Source organism: Pteropus vampyrus, unplaced genomic scaffold (genome assembly GCF_000151845.1).
Source record: "Pteropus vampyrus isolate Shadow unplaced genomic scaffold, Pvam_2.0 Scaffold177, whole genome shotgun sequence".
NCBI classification, from domain to species: domain Eukaryota; kingdom Metazoa; phylum Chordata; class Mammalia; order Chiroptera; family Pteropodidae; genus Pteropus; species Pteropus vampyrus.
The window spans coordinates 3,829,939-3,841,168 of record NW_011888958.1 but is presented as its reverse complement, the minus strand read 5'-3'; the positions used below and the strand labels follow the sequence as shown (position 1 = coordinate 3,841,168).

Genomic DNA, 11,230 nt, shown 5'->3' with positions numbered 1-11,230 from the left:
AGGGTTTTAGTTACAGATACTAAGATCTATTCCAGTTAGTGTGAGCAGAAGGATTTATTAAGGGTGATCATCAGGAAGGCTGAAGAAATAAATCCCATCTCCGATTTATTTATTTGCTTTCTTTTTTTAATTCTACGTGGAGAAGGTGGGGAGGGAACCTTTAAATACTTCGTTTCTTAGAGCAAGTTCCCACCTTTAACAGTAGGGAACTATTAAACTGTGGCGAGAAAAGACCAAAGATTTTAGGCCTCTTGAATAACAGATGCTCATTATGGCACCTATTTGAAGTAATATAACGGAAAGAATACTATATGGGTTACTATTAACTTTTAAGGAAACCTGCTATTTAAAAACACACTTTTAAAAATTAGCATAAAGAATATTTAAAACCCTAGGAGTTCCATGCTTGTGTTACATTAGAATTTCCGTATTAGTATAATAAGGGCATGTTGATAATAAAGCTAAAACAAGAATATCATCCTTTTACAGCTTCTTTTTGTCCTTGGTGAACTAGTCAAGATCCATTCTTTTGAATCTGTGCTTTTGTCCAGAGTGGGAGAGTTGAGACTTTATGAATGGGCAGTATAAATTCATTGCCGTTATTAGAAGAACAAGGTAAAGTATATGGATCTCTGATGGCGAATTAGCAGAATTAGAAAGCATTCATTGTTACAGTTTTTGATATATGGTTATTTACCCAAAGTTCTTTTCTGAAATGGACTTAGCCCTCGAAGGGATTTCGAAATCACATGGCCCAGTACCCTAATTTTGTCGCTGAGGAAATGGGAGGCCGAACATGAAGTGATTTGCTCAAGGTCATCAGCTGGTTGGTGATGAGGCCTCCTGCTTTCACAGTCCGTTCTTTTCCCACCAAACCCTGTGTTTTCTCACTATAACTCTAGGAAAGCAGAGGCTTCTCCACAGCGGAAGAAGGCTCCAGTGCCTCCTGGGTTCCCATCCTGAGATTTAAGTCCTGAGATAGCAGTTGGGGTGTCTCAGTGGGGTTGATGTTGGCTGGATAACACTGGTGCTCTTTCATGTGTCAGGTGAAGACTTGGAAATTGGTTGAGTTATAAGGAAAATGAATCACAGAAGTAAGAATTTGGTTCACGACCACACACTTGGGGGGAAAAACACAATGCGCATGCCTAATTGAAGATGTAAGTTTCACTTGGTAAACCAAGCTACAAAAACGAAGGGGGTTTATACACAGCTCTCTTCTATTTACTCTTCTGGGCTGTTCATAAATTTGGTCACACACAACTCTTTTGATAAGGCGTTTGTCATTGTATGCGTAGTCAGCACAAAGTAAAAATTAGGAGGAAACTTCAGTCTGGCTCACTTCTCATCTCCAAGTCTTTGCTCAGAGCCGCCTTTGCAGTGTGTCCACCCTGACCTGTTCTATTTAAGGTTGTAACCCACCTTCTCTCCGTTCATTCCTGTACCCCTTTATTCTGCCATCCTGATCTTTTTCTGTTTAACAGCACATATCCCCTCGAACATTATATATGTATGTCCCATATAATTTGTCTGTATATTTTGTTTACTGCTTATGTTGTGTATCTTCCAGGCTACCAGCTCCATAAAGGCAGACTTTCTTCAGTTTGTAGATCCCTAGCATGAAGAATATCTAGTGCCTGCCATGTAGTAGATGCTCAATAAATATATGTTGAATGAATGAATTTGGCAAAAGCAGCTACTCTTTTGTATTCCTTCTAGTAAAAAGACAGATTCTCAACCCTAGTAATTATTTTATTCATGAATTCATTGGGGATGGCAGAATCATCTGTTAAACAAAATAAGTTAACTGTGTGAGTCGTGTCACATATAGTATTCTGGAACCTCCTTGCTTTGTTCACAGTAAATAAGGAACACGAATTCAGATGAAAAAGTTTCATTTTCAGGTATTATTGGGGAACAAATTCTTTGGACATTAAAATCTAGATCACTAAATGATAAAAATGCACACAGAGTTTCTCAAATATAGACTTGGACAGTAGCTAGTTTTAAACATAATTTAAAAGGTTTTAAATCTCCATCCTTCCCTCCTTCCCTCCTTCCCTCCTTCATTCCTCCCTCCCTCCCTCCCTCCCTTCTGTTTCTCCCCTCCCTTTCTTCCTTCTTTTCATTTTCAAAAACCAAACAGATGTAAGAGTATCAGGGTCCTGAGGCGATGGGGAGGGAAGAGGAAGAAATCAAGGTTATCAGCAGAGTAGACAAATGCTTCTGCAGACTCATCCAGATGTGAAAGTACATTTCTGAACCTTTTTGGAAAAGCTGAGACATGAGACAAGGAGGTACATTTTATGCAGTTAAAGTCTATAAAGTTCTAAAATTTTCATTTAGCTAAGCTGGTGGTAGTCTCCTCGTAAGTTCTAGAGTATAATGTAGTTTATAAATGCTAACTTTTTTATTTAAAGATATATTTGGCTTATTAGATGTCAAGGGGAATAAAGAGATACTAATGTCTTAGGAAGATGTTAAGAAACCTAGAAAAAACCTTAGCGATCAAAGATTCTGACTTGTTATGTAAGTTTTAAGCCTAAAGCTTACCCAACATCACACACCTAATTAATGGCAGAATTTGTACTAATTTTTTAAAAATTTTTCATCGTTTATATATTTATTTATTTATTTTTAATTAAGTTTATTGGTTAATACAATCATATAATTTTCATGTGTACATTATCATTTGACATCTGTAAATTTTATTGTGTGTTCACCACCCAAAGTCCAGTTTCCTTCAGCTACCATATATTTGATCCCTTTTTTCCCACTTTGCCCTCCCCCACCCCCCTATATTTAACCCCCTTTACCCTGTCTACCTCCCCTCACCTCCCCCATCCCTCTAGTAACCACTACTCTGTAGTCCTCTGGTAACCACTAGTTCATGTCCATGAGTCTCTGTTTGTTTGTCCTGCTCATTTGTTGCTTTTAGGTTTATATCTCACATATAAGTGATATCATGTGATTTTCAACTTTTTCTATCTGGCTCATTTCGCTTAGCATGATTAGAATTGGTACTAATTTTTGCTGCGAATTTTTGCCGAAGTATTCTCAATAGGAGAGGAGTACGTGGACCTGTCTTTGGCGATAACCCAGGGAGCAGCTGTGAATTTGTTTAGAAATTTGTTTTATCTTAAAAAAGGTTGCAGATATTCATGCAGATATTTCATCCTATACAAATTATTTATGTCCATTTCTTTTAATGTATATAATTTTTTTTTTTTTAAGTTTGTAAAAATGTGCAGATAGAGGAATTGTCATTTGGAATTTAGGGAGATGAACAGAATGAAAGATCACCTTAGGTTTTCGTCTTAGAAGAGTTTTGAAGAAAACTACAGCAGGGAAATAAATCTACTTGTTCTGTTCTGATGTTAAATATATTATATTAGAGGAAATTAATTATAGTATTTAGAAAATATTTTAACCTCAACGGTGAGAAGAAAGGATTACTATGTCAGTGAAATAATGGTATCTTATACTATGAAAGTGAAATAATGGTATCTTAAACTATGAAAGTGAAATAAGATACCATGTTTTGTATCTTTTCTCTAGAGGTACTGGTTTGGAAGTGATCAATTTTTTAAAAAGAGAGATGATTTGTGTATATAATATGTACATGCTTTTCTCCTGACCATAAAATTAGACCATACTTGTATGGAGAAAGACAGTCAACCCATTTGACCCCTTCCTCAGCAGGAAATACTCTAGTAAAGGTTTTTATTTTTTAATCTTTCATGTTAATTGTTTCTTCTGTAACATTGTTAAATGAGATTTATCATGGCACTGAGTTGTAACTTTATTTTTATATGCTCCAAAATGTTGTTTTTGCAGTTGATTAGAGAGCAGTGTGTAATAGAAGAACACTAAGCTGCCAGTCAGATTTTGACTTAATATTGCTTGTTAAATGAGGGTTTTACAGTGGTAAATGGGATATTGGGTCTCTTCCAGCTCTAAAAGTGTATGATTTGTATTTGCTCTTGATTACTTAGTGCTTTCATACACATATTTTCTAAAATTTAAACATACAACCAGTGGGTATTTCAGGTTTCATTTTCTCCATACAAAAGAGTTCCCTTGAGATGCGTATTTTGGAAGGCAGTGCCCCTTGCTTCCGTCTGGTGAATAGGTTTTCCTGGGTGACTATGGGAGGAATCATGCAAGAACTTGCCGAGCAGTCACTGGTGGCTCATGGAAGGCCCTTCTCTGCTAAGCAGGGTGAACCATGTGAGTCTCAGCATTTTTGAGGCAACTTCCAAAGGCATGAGGCATTTTCATATTGGGCCTGGAATCCTTAGGATCTGGACAGTTGCTGTCCCTAAGCAGTTTGTCACTTGGAGTCCTTGTATTAATGTTGGAAGTGGCCATTCGACTTTCTCTTGTCTTGTATTTGCAGATTTTCCATTGATTATAGGTATAAATGTAAGGTGGCTTTTGGCAGAAGTGTATACAGCAGGTCCTCTAATAACACTTTCTTATAACATTCACGAGATGCTGTAGAAACTTAACTCTTATTTATATCAATTAGCTTATGGTAAAATTAGTTTCATTAAATGTCATTTTGCTGAAAGTTGCAGAACCTATCGATGATGTTAATTGAGGACTTAACTGTAAGCATTGTTTTACCATGCTAGTATCATGGACCTGTGGCCTTTTTCTCCTTGAAGGAGTACTATTATGTGTGTGTTTTCAGTTAAGTCTGTATTTCACCAGCTAGTTTACTAGCTCTAGGTGGATATGCAGAAATACTCTGCAGAATTATTGGATTCGTATTCCAATCTGGCAGAGTCATATGTTTAGAAGTTTGTATATGGTATCTGTTGGCAGGCACATCTTGGCAAGTGCTGAGTGACTTATGGGTGGGGAAGTTCAGCTGTGGTTAAGATGTCTGGGCTGAAGCCCCTGCTCCACAATTACTCTGCTTTTGTTGCTTAGTACCCAAGAGAGTCAGTTGTCATTTTTTAGAAACCACAGCTCCAAAGTCAGAGATAACTCTAACATCTCTCAATTATTTTGTGATTTTGCTCTCATTATTTTTCACATCTTCTGGTTTGGAAGTTTTGTAGAATTTGGCAGTTTGCTCAAATATGGTCTAGACAGAATAAATCAAAGGTACCCTGTTAAAGACTTCCTTTGGGGCTGAAGAAAGCCTTTATTCCTCTTTCGTTTCACCAAGGTATGACAATATTAGAGCAGATGGAAGGCTAGAGTTTGAACGTAAGTTGTATGAAAACTTCATCAGCCAATTGGCTGATGCTCAATGGTAAGACAGGAAGAACCACCCACGTTTTCCATTTTGGATTTGAGTCACAGAAAACAGGTTTCCTGTGAAACCATTTGGCTTTAACAAGTGTATGGAAATTTCATCTTTGATAAATCGATGTTTTTATCTTCATTGTGTGTGTATTTCAAATTAATTATTTCCCCCCTTTCAATCCATAGGTTCAGTTTCAAATTTGAATCTTCTGCAGTACTGGCTGTAACCTAATTTCCAAGATTTTTGTATAAGAGATAGATCGAAAGGACTGAAATTTCAGGTAAGGGTCTGATTTTACTTTATCTTAATAGTACACAACAAATTTGGTAGAAATCTGGAGTTACTCCCACCCCCCTTTACATGAATGGAGGTATAGGTGAATTTTTAAAAAGGTGGCAAATTGAATTTCTCAGACAGGTTTTTACCTGTTTGGGATTACTTAAGAGGTGTCAGTGGGGTTGGCTACTTAAAACAATTAGAGAAGCAATATGTGGTAGCAGTTAAAAACACATGTCCATTTAAAATGGCTTGTAAAACTGTATTCATTTGTTTTTTAGGGGAAGGAAATCATCTTTTCTTCTAATACCTAGTATTTCCCTCACAGATTGATTCATCAGATGTCCATTTAAAATGGCTTGTAAAACTGTATTCATTTGTTTTTTAGGGGAAGGAAATCATCTTTTCTTCTAATACCTAGTATTTCCCTCTAGCTGTCTATTTATTTATCTATTTTCTATATATTTAAAGCTTAAAAACATGGATGGTTTCAAGGTTAATTTCTCTACCTCTGTGGCATCCCTAAGAACTTTTAATAGTTCTGGGCATGGGAAGATTATAGGAAAAGATGTGTACTTGAAATAATTTTAGAATTTATAGGGCTAATACTTTGAAATGAATTTTCCCCGGGAAAGAAAAGGAACTGTGCAGACCAAAAGCAAACAACAACCCCACACCCCAAATCCAAAAAATAAAAAAATACAAAAAGCACATTGCACAGAAAAAAATATCGTACTGAGCTGGGATCATTATAGTATTTCTGAATACAAATAAAAGCACATTTCAGAGAAGTAATATATTGGCTTTTCAATCAATTTCCTAATTTTTCTAATTGATTTTGAGGTGTTGAGTCACTTCTAAATTAGTTTTTGTACCTCCTTAGGATGGTGACTTTTCAAGTTCAAAATATGTAAAACAATTTTAAATTGTTGGCATTGCTTGAAGATGGACAGTGGCAACTGAGAATAATCCAAAAATCACTTATCAGTAATGCCTTGTGGGATGGCTCTTGTAGCTGATTTAGTTTCCTAATTACATTATCAGTTAACAGAAGTTAGCTGGCAAAACATTAGCATACCAACAAAGAGAAAGCTCAGTAGAGAGAAACTGGCTTGAGATTTATAACATGCTGCAGTTGATATGTGGGCATAATTTCTTTCCAGTGCAGCCTTGATCAGAGCTTTGTAGTAACTTCTTAACTAATTTTCCTGTACCATCCTTTGTAAAGTTGGGTCTTGTTCCTCTGCTTAGAATACTCAGGACTGCCCCATTACCTATAGCAGAGGTTCTCAATTCTCAAACCTTTGTCTCAGAAACCCTTTGTACTGTTAAAAGTGATTGAAACCCCGAGAGAGCTTTTGTTCATGTTGAATATATCTTTCATTAGTTACTGTATTAGAAATTAAAATGGAGAAAAGCATGAGAATACTCAAGCTTAAATCACCTCAGTGCAGTGATGACATCACAGTTATGCAGCTTCTGGAAACATTGTACACTTATGAGAGAATGAGAGTGAAAAAGGCAAATAGTATGGTATTTTTTTTAAAAGGTTAGATTTATTGAGGCATAATATATAGAGTGAGGTCCACCCTTTTTAATGTACAGTTCTTCTCTGGGTTTTGAAAAACACAAAGTTGTGTAACCGCAATGAAGGTATAGAACGCTTCCATTACCCCTTTTGTTCTCCTCCCCTTAGCCTCAACACCCTCTGACTTATTTTCTAGCCCTATAGTTTTGCTTTTGCCCAAATGTCGTATAAATGGAATCATTCAGTCTGCAGCCTTTTGAGTCTGACTTCTTTCATTTAACAATGTATTTGAGACTCATCCATGCTGTTGTGTGTATCACTAATTTGTCCCTTTTTATTGCCAAGTCTTATTCCAATGTATGAATATACTGCAGTTTGTCTATTTACCAGTTGGAGGATATTTAGGTTGTTTCTAGTTTTTGGTGGTGATGTCTGTTATTAGTAGTATTAAAGTAGTATAACATCACAGACTACCTGAAAAGGTCTCAGGGACCTCCAACGTCCCTCACTTGAGAATCTCTGGCCATGCGAATGCCAAGATGTAGCCTAATGGTCTCCTCTGTGTGGGTCTTTCTAAGCCCTCTTCCCACTGTCACCCTGACGTACCTTCAGGCCACAAGGCTGGGCTGTTCACTACCATCTTTGTGCCACTGCTGTGGTTTTCCCCACTGCTCGTTAGTTATTTGAGGATGTGATAGCTCCTCCAGCTTCTTGAGAGTGATGCCTTCTCTCTCCATCCCAAGAACATGCCTGGCACGTAGAATATGCGGTACATGTTTGAGTGGATAATAATAATTCCTTTACATTTGTAAGACATTTATTGTTCATAAGAGACTTCCCCATATAGCATTCATCTTTCATTTCAACTCTGCAAGTACATAGAACAAGTGATTTCTTTGTCTTTTATTTTTAAATAAAGCTTTGGTCTTAAAGCTTTAGTCTTAACCAAGGTGCACCTTAGAATAACCTAGGAAATATGCTAATACTCCACACCAATTAAGTCCTAATCTGTGGAGGTCAGGCTTGGGTATTAGTATTTTTTTGAAAACATCACCATTGAATTTGATGTGCAACCACAGGAAGTCATGGTCATAGAGTTTGATTTGCCATGAAGTTTAGTGGCGATGTCGTCAGGACTAGAACCCAGGTCTTTTGATTCCTCCTCTGAAGCTTTTTTTTTCTCCACGCTACACACTTTCTCGTGAACAGAAGCGCTGTAGAGACAGAAGGCCTTGGAGTAGATGCCAGCATTTACAGTTTGTGGGGTTATTGTAGCCGGAAGACCAGAACACTGAATTTAGAGTCAGGGAACCATGTTTCCATTTTGGCTCTGCATTTATTAATTGTGAATTAATAAATACTTGAGACTTTTCTCACTTTTAAAGGAAGGCTGCTACCTTAAATTCTGGAAGCTTATTGTGGGGGTCAGATTAGATAATGTGTCAAAGGATTTATTTAAAAGATTACAAAATCCTTTTGTAAACTATAAAGTGCTTTCTAAAACTTATTTTATGAACACGCAGTATGAATATATATATGCCTTACTGTTAAAGTGTGCAGATGAAACTTATTGGATTTCATTAACCAATGTCACCATAAAAAATAAATAAATTAATTTTTAAAAACTTATTTTAACTTGATTTTAGCCTAGTGTGTTTATTGGCTAACTTTCCTTGGGGTTCATAAATTATACAACTAATTCATAAATACAGTCTTCCTGAAAAAGTTAAATAACAGAATTATGCAGAGTAAAACCAAGAGGTCACCATTGGTTGCATACTTTTAATTCTTTGTGTATGAATTTAAGTGCATAAATATATATTCATGTAACAGTTATTTTTCTTGGTTGTACTTTATATGTTTTGCATTTTTTAACTTGATGACTTGTCTTATTAGATCATTCCATATTAGTATATATAAATCCCTCTTATTCTGTTTATAGCTTAATTTTTTCATATATTCTACATATTGATGGACATTTAGCCTGTAAAGTTTTACTTTTACAAAAAATTCTAATGAACAGTCTCAACTCTTTCTTATTAAAATATCAGTTAATTATTATTAAAAGATGTATTCTGTTTTTAAGATATCGGGAGATGAAGTAGTAAATGTCTTGCATATACAATCTTAGACATTGTATGCTCGAGTCAGAACAGAATTTAGATTTAAAAATATTGTAAAATATACTAGACCTTGGAGAACTTATCATATGGTCTTCGTAAATTTTGTTTTAGTTTAGTGGTGGGCTCATTTCACTATTGGAATAGATTTTTAAAGACTAGTGTGTTTATTGCTTAAGTTTAACTCCTGTAGGCGTGATTGCCACAGACTTTTCCCTTCAGTTACAGCAGCAGCACAGCATGAGGGCCAGTACTTACTTATGCTGGGCATGGTGCTGAGAGCTTTGTATGTACATGGTTGGTCTCATTTTTCCCTCTCAGTAGCCCAGTGCAATTGGTGGTATTCTCCAGGCTAAGCGTTTAGAAATGGAGAATCAGAGAAGTCAAGTCACTTGTCAAGATTAGATCTAGGATTCAAAGACTCTGCTTCCAACTGTGATATCAGGATTTTGCTGAATCTGAGATGGTACTTTGCATCTGTGACATCACAGTTTACTTTATAAATTACTTATGTTTGTATATGTTGCTTTGTAATACCGATAATGATTTAATATATGCAGAAGTAGTTCATGGTGTAGAATATCCATTTTATAGAAAGTATAATAAGAGCAGTATATTAATATAACATAAACAAATGCTTATTGAATTTAATAATATGAATGATATTTTGGAGTGAAAAAGGCCACCATGGGGAGTTGATTTTGAAGTCTATTTATTAACTAACAGGATGACCTTGATAGAATAATGCTGTTTCCTCACTGGTAACATAGTATTGGACTAAATAGTTCTCTTTATGCTTAATCTGCCATCAATCCTGAATAATATTTGTGTGAATAAGAAATACTTGTGACAACATTCGGCAGTGGTAATCTAGTAGAATTGTGAAATGGAATTCTGGTAATACTTCCTTTACCTTGAGTAATAAGCAGAATATTTCTGCAAACATTTGTTTTTCATGAGAAATGAAAGATTAAAATGATCTGTCTCTACTGATGGAAGTACCAGAAGGTAGCCTCAGAAAATTTTAAACGCATCAAAATGTTTGTTTCTCATAATATTATTAAAGGCATATTGAGTGTTTTAAGGAGCCATGGGTGGTTTCTTGTCAATAATGATGATTATAAATGGAGTTTTAGCTAATATATGGTTTCGCATACATTCTTTGTGTACTCTTGTACACATTTCACTTTCTGATAATATGAAACAGGTTTAAGTGGCATATTCTGGAGCCCATATGATGGAGAGTGTTAGCTTTTTCACCCTTATTCAGTCTCTTTAATGAACATCTCTGCTTTTTATACTTGAAACGTAGTGTCCGAATGGTCGAAACAGATCTTTAGGTGGACTCTTTTAGCCTTACAAACTGAACTTGGTATTTTATTAAGAAGTGTGAAAACATGTGACAAGCTACAGTTCAGGCATAATTCTGTCTTGTTTCTGGTTTTTAATTTATAAAAGATTCTGTAAAAGAAGTATTTTGGGCCAATAACATATTTGATAATTAACTGACATAAGAGAATGAGTGTGTTGGCTCACCTTCCTGTGTTGACTTGTTCACTAAGAATTAGTCTGGCACCACAAAGCGGGTTTAAATCACAGGAAGCAGTTGGGTGGTAGTGACTTTTAGCTGATAATCGAAATGCAGTAAATTCAAATCAGTTACCTAGTGCAGTCTATACTAAGCAGTACATTTAAAAAATGTTCTCAGATTCATGTTTTTTTTTTTTTTTTTTTTTCCTAATTCTAGACTAATTTGTTTGGATAGGTCCAGAAACAACATTGTACTTTCTTGCCACCTACTTGGGGCTGCTTTCTGAGATGACACACACACCCTTAAGAGGAATTCATTCCTTTTTCCAAAATTTAGTATGTTATTTTTATCCCTGTTCTGTACTTAAATTTCCACCTTTTAGAATTTAAATACTCAAGTACATTCTGTTCTGTTGACTAAGGGGCATTATATAAGGATTTCCCCCACCTCTTTTAATATGTGGATGTTATATTCTTTGGCCTAGTATTTGTTTTGCATCTGTATTTCAGTATAAT

The 11,230-nt window shown here is 35.6% G+C and overlaps 1 protein-coding gene across 10 annotated transcripts in view; it reads left to right on the top strand.

Annotated features, from left to right (window-relative positions):
• Window positions 1-11,230, top strand: part of SIPA1L1 (signal induced proliferation associated 1 like 1) — a 348,029-nt gene that overhangs the window by 27,235 nt on the left and 309,564 nt on the right. For all 10 annotated transcript variants that reach the window (XM_023537071.1, XM_023537059.1, XM_023537062.1 and 7 more), the window contains one exon: window positions 5,446-5,540. The gene's annotated coding sequence lies outside the window, so the exon portion shown is untranslated. The remainder of the gene's footprint in view (window positions 1-5,445; window positions 5,541-11,230) is intronic.